The 21997-nt window shown below is 34.9% G+C and overlaps 1 pseudogene across 1 annotated transcript; it reads right to left on the bottom strand.

Moving 5' to 3' along the window:
* Positions 1 to 689: 689 nt before the first annotated feature.
* LOC149558141 (eukaryotic peptide chain release factor subunit 1-3 pseudogene) lies at positions 690 to 19803 on the bottom strand (annotated as a pseudogene). Its single transcript, XR_016364988.1, has 3 exons — positions 19710 to 19803; positions 1284 to 2970; positions 690 to 1077 (listed from the first exon to the last, which is right to left on the bottom strand). The product of XR_016364988.1 is annotated as a eukaryotic peptide chain release factor subunit 1-3 pseudogene (transcript).
* Between the last annotated feature and the right edge of the window lie 2194 nt (positions 19804 to 21997).

Raw genomic sequence — 21997 nt, 5'->3', positions numbered from 1 at the left:
AAATTATTTTTAACAAATTTTTATAGTTTCTAAATTATTCAAAATTAAGTAAAATTTAAAGAGTCCAAAAGCTTTCAAAGATTTAGAGATGATTATTCCACTATATATCCTAATACGCAGCACAACAGGCACATCAAAATATGATAAAAGGCTAACAATTTGTGGCAAAAACCCCTCAATACAAAGTATCCAGAAAATATACAAATATTGGAAAATTTAAATACAATCCAGTAAAGAGAGAAGCGTTAGATATTTCATCCACCTAAACAGCATCGAATCACCACAAAGTTCTATGCAGATTATGATCTACCACAATTAAAATTTGTAGCCGATCACAGTGACTATTATGTTCATAGTTCTGTCTAGCGAATCATAAGAATAAAAACCGTGACAAACAAATCCCAAGAAAAGCATTCTCTTCGCAGATAACATCTTAGTTCCTTCCTACGAATTCTTCAGTTCAACAAACTAGAAAGCATTGCTGTTCCAGAAATTATATAAGATATGCAGAGAAAAGCTTACATGTCAATAACCCTTTCAAAAACATCTGCATCAGTTTTCCATAATCAACTAGTAACTCTGCCCGTTATATTGATGTTTGAAGAACAGATAAACTCAAGAAACCAGTTGCGGGAAAGAAAAAGACATAATACAAAGAAAACATGCCAAATGCTGATGAAACACCAACCTACTATAAATATCAGTTCATTATTATTAGAGTATCTGAGATACCTTGAAGAAAAGAAACTATAAAAGAAAGGTTCTTATTTTTCCCAATATCATATCTCCATAACTATAAAAGAAAGGTTCTTATTTTTCCTAAAGGTTCTTATTTTATCTTAAAATCATATCGCCATACCATAGGCATATGAAACAGTATGCCCATAGGAAATATTTTACTCGAATCAAAGCTCTAGACGCCATGGTTGGTTCAATGCCACCCACAACCACCAACATAATTTATGGTAGATAATAACATGACTAGTAGCAATGATGACTACGCCATTTCAGACTGAGACTTTAGCATAGAACTGCTAGTCCCAATATTCATTCCACCGTAGTTTGTCCGGTGAGCCCCTGATACAAATTCACATCAACAGATCACAATTTGTACAAAAGCGGAAATGGATTCTCAAGTGTAATCGTGTCATTAACAATAATACTGTTTCAGTAAAACTCTCTGCAAGTTTATTCAAAAGAAAAACTGGAAGTACCAACATTTATACCTGTTATTTTTCTTGGGTAGCTAAAAAGTTTTAACAAGTGCTACTAATAAATCATACCAGCCAATGGCGAGAAGCATGCTGATTTGCCATGGTCTTATTTATCTGTAGAACCCACGTTGTCGCATGCTCCCTTGATGAAAAGAACTGTTTACATGCCCTGAATTGTGCAAAAGACTGATCATTTGCAAAGCACAGTCCTATTATGTGTATAACCCCCATAATGACACGATCCCTTAATGCAAAACACTGTATCCAGCTTGCATTAATGTAAGAGCAGTTGCCGACACAAAATTTGCATGATCTTGACCCTAATATAGTTGAACTCCTCATGCACATTTCCGAGCTGTGGTCGGCATGCTCAAGATGAGTATAAATTGATTGTCATTCAGATTCATAGAAACCCTCCTCGTCAGACAACTCATCAAAGGTTCGCAAATCTAACGGGTATCTTAGGATCCCACCAATTCCACCAAATCCTCTACAGAACTGAGAACCTTCCTGTGATTTATTAGTAACAAATTCAAGCGAACAGCCAAAATTTTTGTATTCAGTAGCAAACCACTCCAACAGGGATATCTTGTCTAGAACTTCCAACACTGTTCCCGAGTCTTGATCCTTGAAATTGCCTAAATCAAGCTCTGCCTCTTTGCTCAAGTGCTTGATGAGAGTTTCACCAGTGGCATTATTCTTTAGAGTGTATCTGTTGATATCTAGGCTCTCCCACACAATCAGTGTTTCAACAGCTCCCGACTCCAGAGCCTTCAAAGTGTCATCAATACCAAATACATACTTACCTGTGTCCTGACTTATTTCTGCAAAATATTTCCCTATCAGACGCTTTTCTTGAATAAACTTGACATTTGATAGAATCTCAGCAGACAGCTCAATAGCTTGATTAAATCCATTCTCTCCACCATATGATACATCAACAACATTGAGTATCTTTGCCTGTAGCCTGGCATCAAACATATCAGATTGGCTCAATTCAGTCTTGAAATCTGCGGACCCTGCCAAAATCAAACCAGCAACGTTTGGCTGACTGGTAGCAGGATTGATATAGAACTGAGTTGCTAGCTCTGCCGTTTTCCGAACATAATTGTGACGTTTCTCCATACGAAGACGTGCAAAACGCAAGGCTGATTGCCCTCCCCTTCCATGCTTCTTGGGCAAATCTACAGTGAACTTGTGAAGCACTTCACGTGTGTTACCACTCAAGGTTCCAAATAGAGTGCCATTGCCATCCATAACTATAAATCCAAACTTGTCATCAGATGCAAGAAGTTCGTCCAGGGCCTCTGTGTGGAACCTACTATCGCAAAGATACAGTGATGCATTTATTGGCTTGAAGGGTTCAAAATCAAATGTTACTTTCTTTTCTTTTCCATCTTCTGTGATAATAGTTCCTGTATAAAGCACCAGTCCATTTGGTGGGACTTTACTGTAAAGCTTTAGCCTTTGCTGAGCAGAAGTTATTGCTCCTAAAACTGATTGTCGGTTAACCCTGCTCTTAATATTTGATGCAGTTCCAAACTCATCACCAAGCATTTTAGTAACACGAGAAATCTGATCCCTCGGAGGCATTACCAAAGAAATCATACTCGTTCCGCTACCCCTAGCTGCCTCCAAGGCCTTGATTAATTTTTTGATCTTCCATATCTCAATGTTCTTATCAGTTTCTTGAGCCTCTCCCATGTTTAACAGAAGCCTAGCTGTACTTAGGAGAGCTTCAGCACCTGAAGAATTCCTGATAAACATTGCACAAATCACATCCAGTTAAACTCTATAACACCCATCTATCCAGCCAAAAAATAGTTACTTAGGAACCAATTTTGCATGACCAGCTAAGAACAAGTACACTTCACGAAACAGAAATGCAATCAGAACAAACCTTATACAAATAAGGGAAAAGCTCGATAGAAAGAAACAAACGAACCCACAGATATCTATTTACAGAAAATAGATAATACTCCAGACATTGCTGTCAGATTTCAACTCAAATGACCTGATCAGTAATAACATTTAGCACAGATTTATCGCTCTATGACAGTACAGGTTTCTATAGTTGATTCGACATTTATATCTATAATAATTGTTAAGATAACACTTGGTATAAACACATCACGGTTAATCAGAGAAGAGGTATGCCAAAGACAAAGTATTTCTACCCAAAAAAACCAATATTTCTTTTTGTGCACAGGCCTCCCCTATCATAATGGCGTTATAATACGGTGCAATCTTAGTCTGCCAGAATCAAGTCGGTAAAAGTAGATTATTTGATAGTTTAAATAAAACCTTTTAATAAATTTTAATAGTCCTATATTGGATAACTAGAAGTTAAAAAGAAGCAACAGCAACAATTGATATCCTGAAAATTGAACTAATTAATATCCTTGAAAATGAACTAATTCAAAACTCTTAAATTAATGCATTGTTTGTTTTACAAATCTTTGAATGCCCGAAAGGCTTTTTGTCCTTATAAAGAAAAGTTGATAGCCGAGTAATCCTACTTTCTTGTTCCCCTTGAATAAATGAAATGGTACAGAATGCTGAAGTGGGCCTCTAATATTGGTGTCCATCATGAAGCAAGCTTGAGTTGGAGTAACACTGAGACATATGACCACCTGGGAAAGCTGAATGCAAGTGCTTTACCTTAATGTGCATCACCTAAATGCAATGAAACATAGGTTGACTCAAAACCACCAAGTTAAATCCTCAAAAGATTATTTATTCAATTCCTTGCTCTCTTCAAGAAGGTTCCTCTTATTCCTCTTAAATGAAGTTGCTTATTCTCTTTTATAAATTAGTTTAGCACCATAGAGAGCGCGAAGGAAGACTGCTAGCATTAATAAGGAGTGCAAAGGAAGACTGATATGAGAGAGGGCACTGATACACTGATACTAAATTATGCTTTTGAGGACAGAAGGTTTTCCATCCATCAATTGGTCCCTAATGTCCTGGCCTTTTTGCCCCACAAAGTTAATGGTTTGTTTTAAAAAAACTTAGTTTTCAAAAGAGGGTGATTATTCCTCTTAAATGAAGTTTCTTATTCTCTCTCATAAATTAGTTTAGCACCTTAGGGAGCACGAAGGAAGACTGTTAGCATTAATAAGGAGTGCAAAGGAAGACTGATATGAGAGAGAGCACTGATACATTGATACTGAATTATGCTTTTGAGGACAGAAGGTTTTCCATCCTTCAATTGGTCCCTAATATCCTGACCTTTTTGCCCCACAAAGTTAATGGTTTGTTTTACAAAAACTTAGTTTCCAAAATAGGGAGCTTTCACCTGATTGTTCATCGTTAAAGTTTTGGTAGACATATATTAGTTTCACCATTGCGTGCCTTGAAAAAGAGAACACCCTTGCCATAGGTACAAAAACTCATCAATTAATTCAGACGTACAAAACAAACAATTCTCTGAATACAAAGCATTTAGAAACCTACGTTAAAAGACGTGTAACGATGTCACAAAAAATCCAGAGTATTGGTGTAATGCTAATGGGAACCCTAAAATAGAGATTGACCCATGAACCAATCACCCTAACCATAGTAAAGGCAGCCTGGACTCCCAACGGGTTGTGATTAAGCAACGTGACACTAACCCCAATCCAAATTTACCAATAAGATGTGTAAATCAAAACAACGTGACACTAACCCTAATCCAAATTTACCAAAGATTAAGCAAACGGCAAGAAGCGCAGCTGCCCGAAGATGTTAGACCAAAAGGTAAAACAAGAAAAACAAATAAGATGACTGAATTGTGATATTGCTATCAGGATTTAACTATGTAATTTTTGAGTCAAACTCATTGATCCATATTTCATGAGTAGTGTTTCAACACAATTCCATCTCTCATGAGAATAAACGGAACACTGAGCACTCATTGGACCTAGGCGATGCTCACAGAGGTGAAGCACCAAGACTCCCACCCATCCCGAGACTACTCTTGAGAGATGGTTTAGTTACTCATGAAATATGAGTCAATGACTCAAAAATTACACAGTTAAATCCCGATAGCAATATCACAATTTGACTTGCTATGGAAATTATCTAGTACTTATCAATTGATGAGCTTAAAGGGTTTCCTAATGAATGGTTCACAAGGCACAACACTTTGCGAAGGTTTTGCAAATGGGGTTGCAAGCAAAGTGAGTTTAACCATGGAGGTAACTCCATAGTTAAGCGCGCTCAAGTTGGAGTAGTACTAGGATGGGTGACCTCCTAGGAAGTTCGGGTGCTTCACCTCTATGAGCATCACCTAGATCCAATGAGTGCTAAGTCTTTCCATTTATTCTCATGAGAGCTTTCATGTTGAATCACTACTTATGAAATATGGGTCAATGAGCTTGACTCAAAAATTACATAGTTAAATCCAAATAGCAATATCACAATTTAACTTACTGTGGAAATTATCTCCTACTTATCAAGATGACTTAAGTCAAAAGAATGAAACCTGAATTGGATCACAAATAACTACTTAGATTAAAAATCATTATTATGTATCCTTCAGCGGACTCGTGATGCAAACTATAACAAATCAATGACCACCACAAAGCAGCCATTTACACAAGCATGGAAAAGAAAAACGACGTGTGCCCATTTAAGAAAGGGGATAAAATTGGATATTGTAATTTGGATGGTGATGCAAATATAAAGAGAATCCACAAAAACTAAAAAGTATTATGTCACATTGCATTGCACAAATAATTGAAATACACTTGAACATGATCCCATTCCGAGGACAGCAGAGCATCAAAAGTCCCCTACATCCGGGAATATTCAAGGGTAATTTTCAATAGAGGTTAGACTTAACGGAAGGCTTGGACATCCCCAAAAAAACCTGTAAGGCAGTTTTGACTTTTGTAATGAGCGAAGCCCCAAGGAAGAGGGGCTTCTTGTCCCTCGGTGTTTCGTCCAGACAAATACAGGTCAGTGCATACAAAATTTCCTCAACAAAAGAACTCAAGGCAGTGATGAAAGTTGAAGGGAAATAAAACATCAGATCAAGGTTCCAGGTCTAAAAGCCCTTGCGTGCACCCTATGGATGTGAAGATTCTATGGTTTGTTTGGATAGAAGTAAAGTTTAGTGCTATATTTTTTATTATATTGGCATGTTTGCTAGAAGTGTGAATGTATTTAAGGGTTGTATATTGGTAAGGTCTATGGCATGCTTATGGATTATGCCATTCACCAAGGTCCAAAATCCTTAAAGATATAAGGGGTCTGAATTATTTCGGTGGAAGAGATAGATCTCAATCCTCAACTCTTATATAAAGAGACAAAGTTGCCAATTCCAATTCCAGTTCGAATTAGAGTTCATGCTTGAATTCGAGCTCATGCTAGAAGAACCAGTTCACTGGTATGGCAAAATTTTGAAATGGGGTTTAGATTCATTAGTTAAAAAAATGTAAAAATTGTATATGTATGTATATGTATGCAGTCTAGAAGAACAAATTAAGATTAGAATGCCACATAGCATCATGAAAACAACAAAAACACTATAAACTTGTAATCATAGCATCATATCTATTATCGACACCAGTATATTAAAATAATACCAAATTCACATTGTTTTGACTTTCAACAATTAGATCCATATACTAAGTTTCAATCATGTAATGGATTATCTAAATCTTCTTCTTCTTCTTCTTCTTCTTCTTCGAAGGCATTAGTTGATTCACAAACAATACAAACACCAAAGGGATCAGCTACATTAATAACATTCTCGTTTTCCAATTTGTCAAACGATTATTACTTTTTCATTGTATAGAGAGCTTGTTTGATTGTAATTAACAACCTACTAGGGAAATGTTATATAAATAGCATGCAACTCCTTTCTCGCCTATTGAACTTGGGAAATGTTATATAAATAGCATGAGCTTGTTTGATTGCAATTAACATCCTACTTGAAAAATGTCATATAAGTAGAATGCAACTCCCTTGGCCTATTGAAGATATTGTTTAATGTTCAAAACACGATTTATCACTATACAAGCATTCCAATTAATCAAAGAAGGGTCATTATCAGCAATGGGATATGAAAATTTCATTGAAAGAAATCTTGAGGGCTAGTTTAATTTGATGTAATAACATATCTCTGAACTTCAGCAAATTTTGTTTTGTAATGTCAAAAAAACTTTGTTCGAATTCTGTAATAATCATTTCCTGCCTTCAATTATGCACTCGATCTGTCTCGATTTGCCTTGGTTCAACCTATGTTCGGGCTAGAGGAACCAACCAACCTGAGTTTGAACCCAAAAGGGAACTGAGACCAGGCCAAGGACTGGTTCAAAATTCACCTCGACCGAGGGACCAATGGGAGAATTGGGTAACAAAGTAAAAAGACATTAGTAATAAGCTCATGCTACCATATCAATACAGGACATGAACAAATAAAGGTGTGAAACATAATTTAATTATCTAATGTACACGCTCCAAATAAATCTTCGCATTGTTAGCATTCTCTGTTCTAGTTTCGATAATCGTGAGAGATAGATCAGATTTGGTCTCTTGACATGAACTTTTCGATGTAATGTGCTTGGTCTATATTTAGTATAAAAATATATAAATCTTAGCATTGAGTTCTAGCAAGGGAAAGCTTGACAAGCTTGAGTCATAAGTTTTTGAGGAGTATATGGTTGAGCTGGAGCACCAAGCTCATTGTGTAAAGTAATAACAAGCGGATGGAGGAAACTATAATTTGGGCAATCAAATCACACATGTTTTTGTTTTTTCTAATTATTTATAAAAATGGCCTACGGGAACTCAAGCTTTCAATTAACCTAGTTGCTAGGTAGTGGTGGCCCAAAAATTGGCCATGAAGGTGTCGATGCCAATTTTTGTACCACATAACATATTAACAATTGAATATCTAATACGAAGTATCAAACACACAATTCCTCTCTTGAAAAGTTAATACTCATGGGACATGAGAATAACTCCAATGTTCCTTACACCTATGGAAACTAACTCAGTTTATCAATGTGATTTGTTGGTAATCACATAGGTGGCCTTATGCTATTCATTCGAGGATGACTTGGGTTTTTAGTGAGATGGTGATGATTTTGTATGAGTGCCAGGTGATGTTGATGGTGACAGTGATGGTGGAGGGTGTAGCACCAGATAATGTTGATTACGCGAAGAGGCAATAATGCCTCTAATGACTTATACCTTCCTAACTTTCTTAGAGTGGAATCTGACTACTCAACTACTTGCTATTCTACTCCTACTCCTATGAATGGAAGACTAGCAAATGGACTGGGATCGAATCTAATAAAAGTTAACCAACGGCTCCACCTCCATAGATGCAATGATTCAAAGGAAAAATAAACTAGTTTGCCAGACAAAGCTTCCCAACAAGCCGCTAGGATGCTAGTGGTCTAGTATTGATCCCTATCAAACATTTACTAACATCACCATACAATTAACCATCTACTTCTACTCTAACAACATGAAATGAAATGCTACTTTAACTTGAGAGATGAGAAGAACCATGCAATACACCAAAATGATCATGTATATCCACCATGCAAGCCACAACAATGAATAGAGAACAATTTTGATAATATTTTGGAAACAATTCTCCAACATAACTCCCTCACAAATGAGAGCAAAATGGCCTTATATAGAGGCTCCAAAATATAATGAATGGCCGAGATTAAGGGGCAAAATCAAGGGCCAAGATTATATCTTACAAACCCTAATTAGGGTTACCATGATTCAACCAATTACATGAGGGCACCCACTTTGTGGGCCAATGAGAAAATTACAATAATTTGTCAACCAATGAGAACATAGGGCACTTAGCATGATTTGATTGCATGCACATGAAAGTGCCACCTCATCAACCTTATCTTACAAATTTATTCAATTCTTGAGACAAGGTGAAACCTTGGATGCTTGAGCTTGTCCTTAGAAACTTTCTCGTCACCAGTCAAACTTGCTTGTACTTGATGTCCTAACCCTGAAAGGATGAGGTCTTCATGCACTTGGGGTAATCTTGCCTTGGCCTCGATGATGGCTTTCCTAGATGTGAACTTCTTTACAACTTGAGAGCCTTACTCTTGGCCACTACCTTGAAATTGCACTTAATCTCCCCCATTATCCTTGTCTTCCTGATCTTCCAACCTTCCCATTCGAATTTGGTTTGCATGACTAGCAAAGCCTTGCCTAGCCTCAAATATTTTCAAACCACTTCCTCTGAATTTGCTCTTCTTTGAAATTCATTCTTCCTTGAGATTGCGGGGCTTCTTGAATCTCAATTTTCAATCAAATTCACCCTTCACCCTATTTCATTCTTCACCAAAGCTCACACTCCAACCTTTGCCAGCTTGCAATCAACTAGAAGGGCTAGGACCCTATGTGGAATTGCTTCTAGTTTTGCACTACCCTAAGTTGTAATTCTAGATTTTCACTTATAATTCTAGCCCAATCAAATTTTCCCCTTCCATTTGCAAATTCATCAATAAAGAAGTACATCTAATTTTTGGATTGCATACGTTGAGCTAAGCCCATGATCCGGTTGAGAAGCACCATGAGATCGCCATATTTTGATTTGAAATGTGCCACTGTGAGTCTCGATGATCTAGTGACTCCTTTCTTTCCTTCGTGTAGCCAATTCTGCTTTTGTAGATCTTTGCCATGGGGAATTGTCCTTCCTTTAGTTTGTCCTTTACTTGTATCATTTTTACTGTTCCGACATTGGTATCGGCTATTCGCCTCATTTTCGAGAAGAAAGTTGTTTTGGGCATCATATCCTCCTTGTCTTTCTTAGTGTTTGTTCCCTTAAAGTTCTTGCTTGCACTAACATCTACCATCCTAAACACTTATTTCTGCCCCTTCGTTCTAAGTGATATAGACTACCCTTATCGATCTCCAACCACCTTTCTATCGATGGATTCTACATATATTTCTACCTTTCCAAATGCCCTATCACTACACTTATCAATCTCCAATCTTCAACCTAAGTGTAGGACTACCACTTATTTCTGTCTCGCCTTTGCCTTAGGATGGACTACATTTATATCTCCCTCTCCAATACCTAGGGTGGTCTAACTTATTTTTGCCTCTTCCAATGTCCCATCATGGATTCTACACTTATCAATCTCCAAACTTCGACCTATGATGGGATGATGAAGTGGTGGATGCTGAATGCAGGAAGAACCAAGGAGGACAATATCTAGACAAGAACGAAAGAGAGAAATCAGCTTAAGGATCCCTTTCAACTCTAAATGATTTGAAGTTACCTTTACCAATGGTCGGGTCTTCTTTTGGAATTTAGGATCGGACTTGAGAATTTCAAATCCCTTGCAAATCTTGAAGCCCTAGCTAAAAAAATCAAAATTTTGTCCACTCGAAATTGCCCATGCATGTGCTAAAAAATCAGACTTTATGACTTGCTTTCTTCAACAACAAAATCGTCCAATCTCTAGCAAAAAATCGCAGCCCTTCTTAAAAATCAAAATTTTGTCTTCACAAATTTCAGCTCCCACAAAATTCAGCTCCCTCAAAATTCGCCTCCCACAAAATTTGGCTGCCACAAAATTCGCCAAGCAAGAAGAGTGCAGATCTACCCTCAATCATGGAAAATCGCCAAACATAAAGATCTCTACCATGAAGAAATTTGCCAACAATAATGCCAATCTACCCTAGTTGGAAAAATCACCCAAAGAAGATGCCAATCTGCCTTAGGAAAATCACTCAAGGAAGAGAAAATCTACTTTTAGCCAAAAATTGCCTAACCACCAAAGAGGGGGAGTGAGGAATGAGGAGAAATGGGGAAAGAGTTTCCTCTTATACCCTACTTGCTCATCCTTCCTAGCTGGCCAACTGGGACCCTGGAGCGTAAAATTAAATTAATTAGAACACAAACCTGGCCCCCAATTAAATGCTCAGCTCGAAATTAACTTTGCCAAGATGAAATTTACTTTTTTAAATTGCCAATTAGACCAAAATTACAAAAAGAAAGTACATAATGCCTTGGAGGTGCTAAATGTTTCCATTTAATGATGATTTAGCAATTAATGTCATTAAAATCGAATTTTGGCTAGCCAAAAGCCATTTTTTCAATATTAAATTACCAATTTCATTAAAGGCTTAAAAATTTTCAAGGCAAATTTAATTTATTTAATGCCAATTTTTTGCAATTCAATTCAAATCGATTTTGCCAAGCAATTTAAATTCTTAACAAAAATAAAATCATTTCTAGAGTCTAAAATAGATTTTGCAATTTAATTTCATCTTCACAAAAGAAAAAAAATCTCACCAAAGAAATTCAAGATTTTCCAAAAACCTATATCTAACAAAATTTCACCTTTTGAAAATTCTCTAAATTTACACAATTATATCCAAATTTTCAAAAGAGATTCTCTAAGTACAAAATCTACAATTTTATCCTGCCTGTATTGCTCTTTAAAATTTGTCCGGCCTAAGAATGAAATTGGTTGTTCTGGAAAATCAAGTTGAAAACGGGTGAAAAAGGATATCACAATAAATCAAATCCCTCTTGACCTGAAGGTGTCCAAGGTGTGATATGTTCAAATTTGAAACCTCTAGACCAAAAAATTGCTAGGGCAACCAAAAAAAGAGGGTCTCCAAAATTTTGGGGCGATGGTGTGAAAACCTCGCAATGGAAGGAGACTATGTTCAAACTTCCACTCAAGTTATTTATACATTTTATAGTTGTATTTCAAATAAAGCTTATATTTTATAAAGCAATTTAAATATTTTAACTATTTCTACGGTTATCAAATTTTTACAAATTAAGTAAAGTCTACAATAGATAACCCTAACAACTGTGTTCAGCAAAGCCCGATATGTATTAGAAAGTAGATATTAATTGAAAGGAATTCATCTATTTAGGGTTTGTCATAAACTCAAGATACTCTAACCAAAATACAAGGTACTTCAAATAGCATGAATTCGAACTAAAAACTAAGCCAATCCAATTTAGAGGGGCCTTAACATTGGACATGGGCACAATAGGGTCTATCCTTTGGCTGCCCTGTGCACTTGAGTAAATAAAATATAAAACACAATTTTTTACAAAAGAGAAAGCACGAGAAAACGGGTCAATGAAAGCTTGAATGCTTCCACGTCCCTCATTAAACCATATGCCTCTCTATATTAAATACAATATGAAAGTCAAAAGACTAAAAAGTGATTAGGTCCTAGATGAAAGCACAAAAGGACATACAGAGGGCAAGATTCTTATAAACAATGAAAATAAAAAGATATTTTGCACCGCTCTTGAACAACAGATCCAAATGCATCATGACATCACAAATATCAAGGAAAACAGTGATAAGAAAAGTCACATCAGCAGCAACTCACTAATCCCACTAATTCAGCAGCAAACTCACTAATCCCACTAATTCAAGAAGCACTAAAGGGTTGTAAGAGAACAAGTATAAAGAAGAGCATCTCAAACACCTTTCCAGCTAACCCATGGTATGACGAAGAATGCAAGGCTGCAAAAAGGAAATTTAAAGGGAGAAAGGAAAACAAAACAATCATAAGAGAATACAACCAGCTGATCAAATCCAAAAAAGAAGAATATGTGATTAATCGAAAGGAGCTAATCATGTTAGGAAAGCACAATCCTAAAAATTTATGGAGGAAGTTACAACAAGCTAAGAAACAAATTGAAAATAAAATTACAGATTCTCAATGGTTAGAGTATGCAAAGACTCTTCATGAGAGACCGGAGGACGAAGTTTCGCTCCCCACAACCAACAATTCAGATGAACTATTTTCTAATGAAAACATTACTCTAAGGATAACGAGATTAGCAAGTGGAAAAGCTCCGGATATTGATGGGCTGCAGGCTGAATTTCTAAAGTGGGGGACAGATTTGTTGACTCCACACATCAGGAACATTTTTAATATGGTCACGCAAGGCTGCTTTCCCACGAAGGGTACCACTAGTGTAGTTATTCCTCTCCATAAGAGCGGGGATGTCAACAACCCTTCCAACTATTGCACCATCATGGTGAACCCCGTATTAAGCAAACTCACGTGAGTACGATAGAGCCAAGAATCAGCGGATGGGTAGAAAAAGAAGGGAACAGAGCTATGGGACAAGCGGGTTTCAAACCAAAACATTCCACCATTGATCACAACATTACCCTAAGGGTCCTCATCGAAAAAGCATGTGATAAACAAGGGGAAGAGGCTTTTTGCTACTTTGTTGACTTTAAAAAATCTTTCGACACCGTCCCTAGGGATAACTTATGGAATAGGATGGAAGAATTGGAGGTCCGAACAGAGTATAGAGTTGTTGTTTATAAACTTTAAGAACTAGTTAAAGCGAAAATCAGAACCAAAGTGGGCATGTCAGAATGTTTTGGCAGCGACATAGTGGTCAAACAAGGGTGCCTGTAATCTCCTACCTTGTTTGGCCTCTATATTGACAAGTTAAAGGAATGGCTAAACAAAGCCAATGGAAAGGGAATTAGCTGGCTGAATATGTGATCAGATTGTTTTTGTATGTCGATGACCCCATTCTCGTTGCTAAAACAGCACAAGGGCTAAGGGAACATTTGAAGAACTTCAAAACCTTTTGCAAGGAAGTAGGGATGGAGGTCAACACTTCTAAGCCTAATCTTTTCCTTGAGGAAGAGAAAATAACAATGCACTTTCATATTTAATGACAAAGCACTAGAAATTGTAAAAGAATACAAGTCTCTGGGGATAGATTTCCATTACCGGCTCAGTTGGGAAACATGCAAATCAAAAAGGATATAGGGGGAATGGAAGGCATCTTATCTTCTCCAAAACAAGTGCAGGACAATAAAGTTATGGGATTGGAAGACTAAGAAAACCCTTTTTGGGTTGCTAGTGATTTCAGTTATTTTATATGGCAGCGAAGTATGGGGGAGCAGCATATCAAACCATAAATGGTAACATATTGAAAGAATTTAGAAACACTTCATCACAACTAATTTCAAAATCAAATCAACAATTCTAGACGAGATTATTTTAGTAGAGGCAGGCATGTTCCCATTGGAGGCCTCAGCAATAGTTAGATTGTTGAGCTATCTAAAAAAAGTGAGTAAAATGGATGCTCATCATTGGCCTAGTAGAGTGGTTAACGGAGAACTGGCTCCTCAGAAGAGGACATGGAAGAAACAAAATGATAAATGGTTCAACAAGTGGAACATTGACTACCAAGAGTGCCCGGAAAACAATTCTAAAATTTAAAAAAATGGGTGGCAAAAAAAATCAGATCTGTCATGTGGGCAAACCAATTATGTAGAAAAAAAGCCTATTATGTCAAAGAATTTAATCCCACATGCAAACATGATGACAAAGAATATTTAGAAGCCGAGATCAAACGAAAGACAAAAATCCTAATCGCTCAATTGAGATCTGGTTCCCACCATTTGAGATGTGAAACTGGTAGATGGAAGGTCCCTAAGGAAGAGTGGGAAGATAAAATTTGTAGATTTTGTAACAAGGATGTGGTGTAAACAGAGTGGCACTATCTGAAGGATTGAACAGCATACGAGGAAATTCGCAACCAACTCAAAGAAACGTTAAAAGTGAACAACAAAAAAGACCTTTTCGAGAGACCAAGACTCCTTAAGAGGACCATTTTACTTATGCAGATTCACAACAAAAGAAACAGGCTGGAGAAATCACATTAGACTAACTAGGAGTTTTAAGTGGGTCCCTTAAGCTTATGGCCTCATGGACGTCATTAAAAATCTTTCCTTCATTCATTCAAACCCTCAACACAACGAAAAGGTTAACTGTTCATTATCACCATTCGCATTAACAAATTATAATGATCACTTTTTATTTGCTGCTGTGAATTTGAAGTAGGGAATATGTACAATTGACGACTAAAAAATTCAAAACACACTTTTTAATGCCAAATATGACATTTTTTTTTGGGCAAAACTTACTAGTTAAATTTAAAAGCTTAATTGATATGTTATCATGCTCTCCAAACAATACGCCATCAAAATCATATGCTTACACACTTTTGTGCTCACGATAATCTTATTACCCTCGAGAAAACAACTTAATTATTGGAATGATTCTTTGATTGTTTATTTTCAAAAAAGTGAACAAAGTAAACAAGTCATGTACCATAATTGTACTCAATTCTTGTATAACTTGCATAATTTGTTTTGGATACCCCCAAAATCCCAACATTTTTGGGAACATCACCAAGCACGAGAACAAGAAACAAACACTGCAGCCCTTCCTCACTACCACTTGCAGAGAGAAATTACCAACGTGGATATAGAAGGCAGCTAAGGTACTCGGTCTTTGCAATAAGTTGTTTTTTTTCAGGTATCAAGAAAAAATAATCTAGAAACAAGAGAGTAATTCCCGGATTGTTGTTAGAGGCTCTATAAAACTAATTTGCCTAAAGATGTATTTGTATAAAACCCTGAAGGAAGCTTTACACAAAATTGTTTTGGTCATTCGCTTGAAAATTTTGTAAAGTTATGGAAAGTCATGAGAGATTGACATCAATCACTGGAGTCGAGCCATTTAAGCTAAAATCATAAAGAAGGGTGTTAAATAAGAAGCTCTAGCTAAGAATTGAAAAGCTATCTAACCTAAAAAGCGGTTCTTGTAGCTGATTCCACCATTGGCCATTGAACCAAACCAATGAACCATATCAATCCGCTACTAGAATTCACAAAATCTTTATTAATATTTCTTTATTTCTATTATATGATTATATATCTCATTACAGAATGTTTATTGGATATTTATTTATTTATATGATTATATATTTACTAATTATTATTACTTAGTAAATACTATTAGTTTGGTTAATAAATATTCAACCATATTAAATACTAAATTTCCATATGTCTACATTGGCATAAGCGTGATTGTTAGATGTTGGTGGTGTAGCTCTTATCATTAAGGTTCAAACTTGGCTAGAATTATATATATATATATACATGTATATATATATATACACACATGTATATATATATATATATATATATATATATATATATATATATATATATATATATATATATATATATATAGGTATATCTATGTATGTATATATATATAGGTATATCTATGTATGTATATGTGTGTGTGTATATATATATATATTTACTATCAGGGCTTCTTGAATAGAACTTCCACTTGTATATAATAAATCAAGTTTAAACTTAGTGATAGAATACTATACATTAAATATATTAAAAGAATACAATTCTGGATAATCTCGGACAGTGGAGTCCATTTAGGATTTTTTATTAGATAAGTGCTTCAATTGGAGTTTACACTAGAGAGGTGATGTACACAGCATGACGAGACAATGGAGTATGAATTCACGCAAACAAATGATGCACATCACCATAAAACCCACAGCAACAAAATGCCAAGTGAGAAATCCCAGGGTAAACTAGCACAACACACCAGAATAGAATACATAAAAGTGAAAATAATATTTTTCTGAACTAGATTCGAGGATCGTTGGATGAGAACGAAGGATGTGATATGCCTTGATTTATCATTCAAATTACAAGATTGTTTTTGTCCTGTTACTACACTCATTATGATCATATTGTATGATATAATTTCAAATTCTATAGGGCTGCTGGCCTACAATTCTATAGGGGTGCTGCTGCCCTTTTATTATAGATCCATGTCAATTCCGAATTAGACAACAAAATACTTATCTTTTAATAAAAAATAGCACAGAAAAATACAGAATACCACGAAAACCTGAATATCCTCTAACACATGTACCTTAGAACCCTCTTTTAAAGGGCAACAAAAAAATCATCTTTCTATAAAAATTAACATACAAAGATACAAAACCCAATGAGAACCTATATATCCTTTCATAACTATCCCAGAAGTTAGAACCCTCGTTGAATATAAAATATTCCAAAAAATGGAACAAAATAATAAAATTCCAAAAAACAAAAAAGAGTGATTTATCCTCAAGTGTTTCAGGAAGACAACTAGAGGGAACAAAAAAAAATCCAGAGGAATAAAGTAAGTTAATCCACTCAGTCTTTGTCGTAAAATCAAGGCACAAATATCAGGGTTTTCTACAAACAGAGCTGAATGGTGCTTTTACAGTTTTACTCTATACCGAGATCACTAACGATATGGCTTATGAGAGCAATCCCCACTATACATAGATGATCATAAAAAACCAAAATTACGAGGCTTATCAAAGGCAAACTGCATGTCAAAGAAGTGAAAAAATAATAATAATAATAACAATAATATATTAATAAGTAACTTAACTGTTCGGATTCTACAGACTAAAACTGCAACAAATAGATAAATTATTCGATTCATCGAACTTCTGGGTTCTAACCAATAATAACTTAACTATTTAGATTCTAAAATTGCACCATAAGAAAATTATTCAGTTGATCGAACTTCTGGGTTCTATTCTATATCCTTTTTCAATCAATCTTTTACATCACTAAGAAATCTTTTTAAAAAGTAACCAATTTTTTTAAATACAAAAGCAAACCTTAAACGGCGGAAGACCTGAAAACAAAGGGCATGACATACCCTTGAAAACTTCATAAACTTACAAAGACATCAGCGAATGACAATAAGCAGACGTGCTATGGGCAAAATTCTTGTATACCGACAGAAAAAAACGAGATCCGTAAAAATATTTTAGGAGTACAGCCTGAGTTGGCCTAGTGGTGGAGAACTTATACTCTTGAAAGAGAGGTCACAAGTTCAAATCCCACTGGGCAGTAGGGTATGTACGCCTCGTTTGTAGCGCCAAGCGCCTCTTGCAAAACAGTACAAAGGTAGTCCCATATCACTGTCACCATACATAAACCCAAAAACTATAGCATAGTGTCATGGACTATAAAACCCCCTTCTTCTTCCGTATTACCTCTGACATTTGTTATTTCACATATGTCTAAATATAATATTTCGTTTAGAAGCTGATAAATATAAACCGAACAAAACCCAGATTGATAAATTATAGAATAACAGAGCATTCGAGGATGATAATCATTAACATTGGTCTTTGTATAATGTTATATTTAATATGTGGTGGTGTTGATAGAGTACTTATGTTGTGAAAGAGATCCCCTGTTTGAGAGGTACCAGATTTATAAGTCATTTCTTTTGTTAGGAAATTCTGAACCATAAAATTCTCACCATATTGTCGATAAAAAATTCCTGTTAAAGAAAACATAAATGAATCAATCCTAAAATTCCTACCCCGAAAACATTGTCAGATATTTGACAGAAATAAATTGAAATTACCGAACCAGCATATTATAAAATGTATAACGGTAATTAACAGAGAGCCCTAAAATTAAGAGTTAGAAAATGTTTCTAATAGCTTAAATTTTCGGAAACCCCAAAACAGTATTCCGCATAGGTATATTAAAAATTCGAATTCATTGAAATGCTTCTTATTTCACCGGGGAAATTAAATGGATTTAAAATAGTTAAGAAAATGTTTCTAATAGCTTAAATTTTCAGAAACCCCGAAACAGTATTCCGCATAGGTATATTAAAAATTTCAATTCATTGAAATGCTTCTTATTCTGCCGGGGAAATTAAATGGATTTAAAATAGTTAAATAAATTAGATATTGAGATTGGGTAAATTTGATAGAATAGATACTCCCACATCAGCTGAATAAGGTAAAGTAGTTAAATAAATTAGGTATTGAGATCGGATAAACTTGATAGAATGGATACTCTCACATCTCTTGCTCTCTCATCCTGATGATGGATCAGACTACACGTTGATGGCAAAAAATCTCAACACAATCTAATCCAAAAGCCAAGCACCATAACTATCATGAATTGTGAAAATCTAATCTCCTTAACAAAAAGGGATTGATTATTTGTATAACCCAGAACATGATTATTTGTATAACCCAGAACACCATCTCTCCACACGGAAATTCAGCTAAAAGTTCAGAAATGGGTAATATATATCCTCCTCAAACCTCGGGAATAAAGTCTAAGAAGGTAATACTCAAAATGAAAACTGTTCTCTTAGACAGTCTAAAAATCTCAAACTCATCCGCACGGTACCTTTATAAATAAATCACCAGAAATCAGATCTTCTTAAATAAGAAAACCTGATAATTTAAAAAATCCCGAAAAGTCAATCAAAGCAAACTCAACGAAAACCTGATAATTTAAAAAATCCCGAAAAAGTCAATCAAAGCAAACTCAATTTAATAACAATGAAATGTATACCCATCAAACCCCTGCACCAATCATTAAAACATCCAAATACTGAATAACAGCAAACTTGAAACAAAGAAAATCTCGTAACAAAATTTATAAAAAGGAATAAAATTAAAATAAGCATGACAAAACCCTTACACTATGACACCCTAAACTTCGAGGTAAGGGTCTCAGACAGATCAGATTTTTCTGATCCCATGGCCGTCTGACGGACATTCACATTTAAAAACAATAATCCTCAAATGCAACCTGCAAAATCCATCATATTGAAAAGTAAAATATGATAGAATTGTCATACCAGATAGAAGCTAAACGAATTACGCAGCCTCCACTTAATGCACTCCGCCCCTGTGGAATTGGAAGAAGTACTCGATTTTATGCGAACATGGGTTGAGGAGAAATTTATTCTTGCGTCCCTCTTAAGAATGTATGTAGAAGTTTCGTGCACGTATCTAGTGCACGTGTCAGTCGATGAGGATTTAAACCATGATTGTAATATTAATATATAAATAATTTCCCTAGGTTGATTTTGGTGATGAGCTACGGGGAGATGCAACAAAAAATATCTGAGCCATGCGTTGTCATATTTTATGATAATAAAAAATAATTAATAATGAAAAACTAATGTCTAGAAAATTAGCGAATGGTTTTGAGAATTTTATAAATAGATTCTAATAATAAAACTAAAAGTAATTGTGAAAACCTCTCCATATTCTAATAATAAAAATAAAAATGAAAACAAATTTGACTATATATATATATATATATATATATATATTTCATAATAATTTAAAAATACATATTTTAATAATGTTTTGAAGTAGTGAAAGTTAGAAATTTTCAAGATTATCCTTATTTAATAGATCTATTATTTTTTATAATTATAATAATATAATATTTATATTGTTGTATTTTGTAATTTATGTAAAACATATATACTTGATTAAGTTGAGAGGTTCCTTACTGAGATTATTTGTAAACATTTGATCTTTCTCAGAAAAAAAATGAGGGTTTTAGGGGAAAGGATCTATAAGGGCTATAGTTAACGTCTTACGCTATGATGTTGAGATTTGTCAATTTGTTTTAGTTGTTTTCATAAGTGGCTTAACTGCTTAAACCTAAGGTTTCAACTTCTCACTAATAACAATGCACTCCACATGAGGTGTTATGTGCACATGGGTCAAAAAAATTGTCGATCCATAATAGACACTAATAATCCCAAGAATGGTTCACCTAAAATCTAATAATTAATTTTAAAAAATTATAATTAAAATGAAAAAGTAACTAATTGCAAATGTTTAAGTATATTGGTCCATTCATGCGTTTCATATTTGTGCTAGAAAAGGAGGCCACTAAATCCCCTGTGGCCCCTTGTACAGCCTTTGTCGATCATGTGCATGTTATGTTTTGGATGCATGTTCAAATACTCTTGAATCCTAAAATGGTTTGTTCTGGAAGCAAATTTCCACTTCTGCCTTAAATATTGTTGTGCAATCATTTTGGCTCTTCTTTGCAACCTCCAGGTAACACTGTCCCCAAAAAGCATGTTTCATTTCTTGTATATAAAGTGATGAAATAAAACAATAATTGCCTCAATGATGTTTATTATATTTGCATATGGCATTAAGGTTCACATTTGTTGCTAAATGATTATTTGTATGTATAAAGGGTTATAATAAAATGATAAATTTTACTTCTTCATTCATGCATTTTGGTATATTTTGTCATCATTTACTTAAATGGCATCCATTTCATTAAAATGTGATGCATCAACTTCTGGGAGTCATAACTTTTGACTTAGTTATGGTTTTCGCTGAAATTTTATAGGCAGTTGTGTGAGGAGGAGTTATTTGGATTAAGGATGGAGCTCAGCTCAATAGGTGGCCATTTCAACGTTTTTCCAGTAGCTTGAAATTTCATCTTGGCCTCTGAAATTATCTTTTTTTGTTTTTATCTAGTTTTTTAGAAAGTTTTTTTTGTAATAAATCTAAAATCATATTTTTGATTTCGTTGATTAGTTGGCAATTCATCTTGCCTTAGTTGGGGGCTTTTCTTGGGAAAAAATGAGATTCGTAGGATGGGTTTTGAAAATTACCAAAAATGGAAAAAAAAAAAAAAAAAAAAAAAAAAAAACTTGTTTTTCTTGAAAATCTATCAAATATGGTAATTTTCAAAATTGTAATTAGTAGTTATTTTCTGTCATTGTAGTGGTAGAGTAGAGTTGGAAGAATTGAATAAAGAATCTGATATTCTGAAAATCTGTGTTATTATTTTCTAAGTTATTATCATTGAAGGGGTTTGAGCTACATCATTTGGTACCAGAGTAGCAAGATAGTTGGGAGAGGAAAGAGGAAGAGGAAGAGGTGACACTCCAATGCAAAGATTTATGTTCACTCCAATGCAAAGATTTATGTTGGATATGCAGAGGTAGATTGAATGGCTAAATGAGCGAATGGATAATCAAGGAATACTAGTAGCACAAGGAGAGGATGAATCAGATGAAGAGGGAAATCGAAGAGGTGCTAATCAAAATGAAGAAAATGAAGAAGAACACTTGGAAGAGTTGAGCTATGAAGATAGAGTGCT

This window comes from Cupressus sempervirens, chromosome 5 (genome assembly GCF_028749045.1).
Source record: "Cupressus sempervirens isolate cs-2001-9-10 chromosome 5, ASM2874904v1, whole genome shotgun sequence".
NCBI lineage: Eukaryota > Viridiplantae > Streptophyta > Pinopsida > Cupressales > Cupressaceae > Cupressus > Cupressus sempervirens.
The sequence above is the reverse complement of the archived record's forward strand: the minus strand, read 5'-3'. Positions and strand labels throughout refer to the sequence as shown.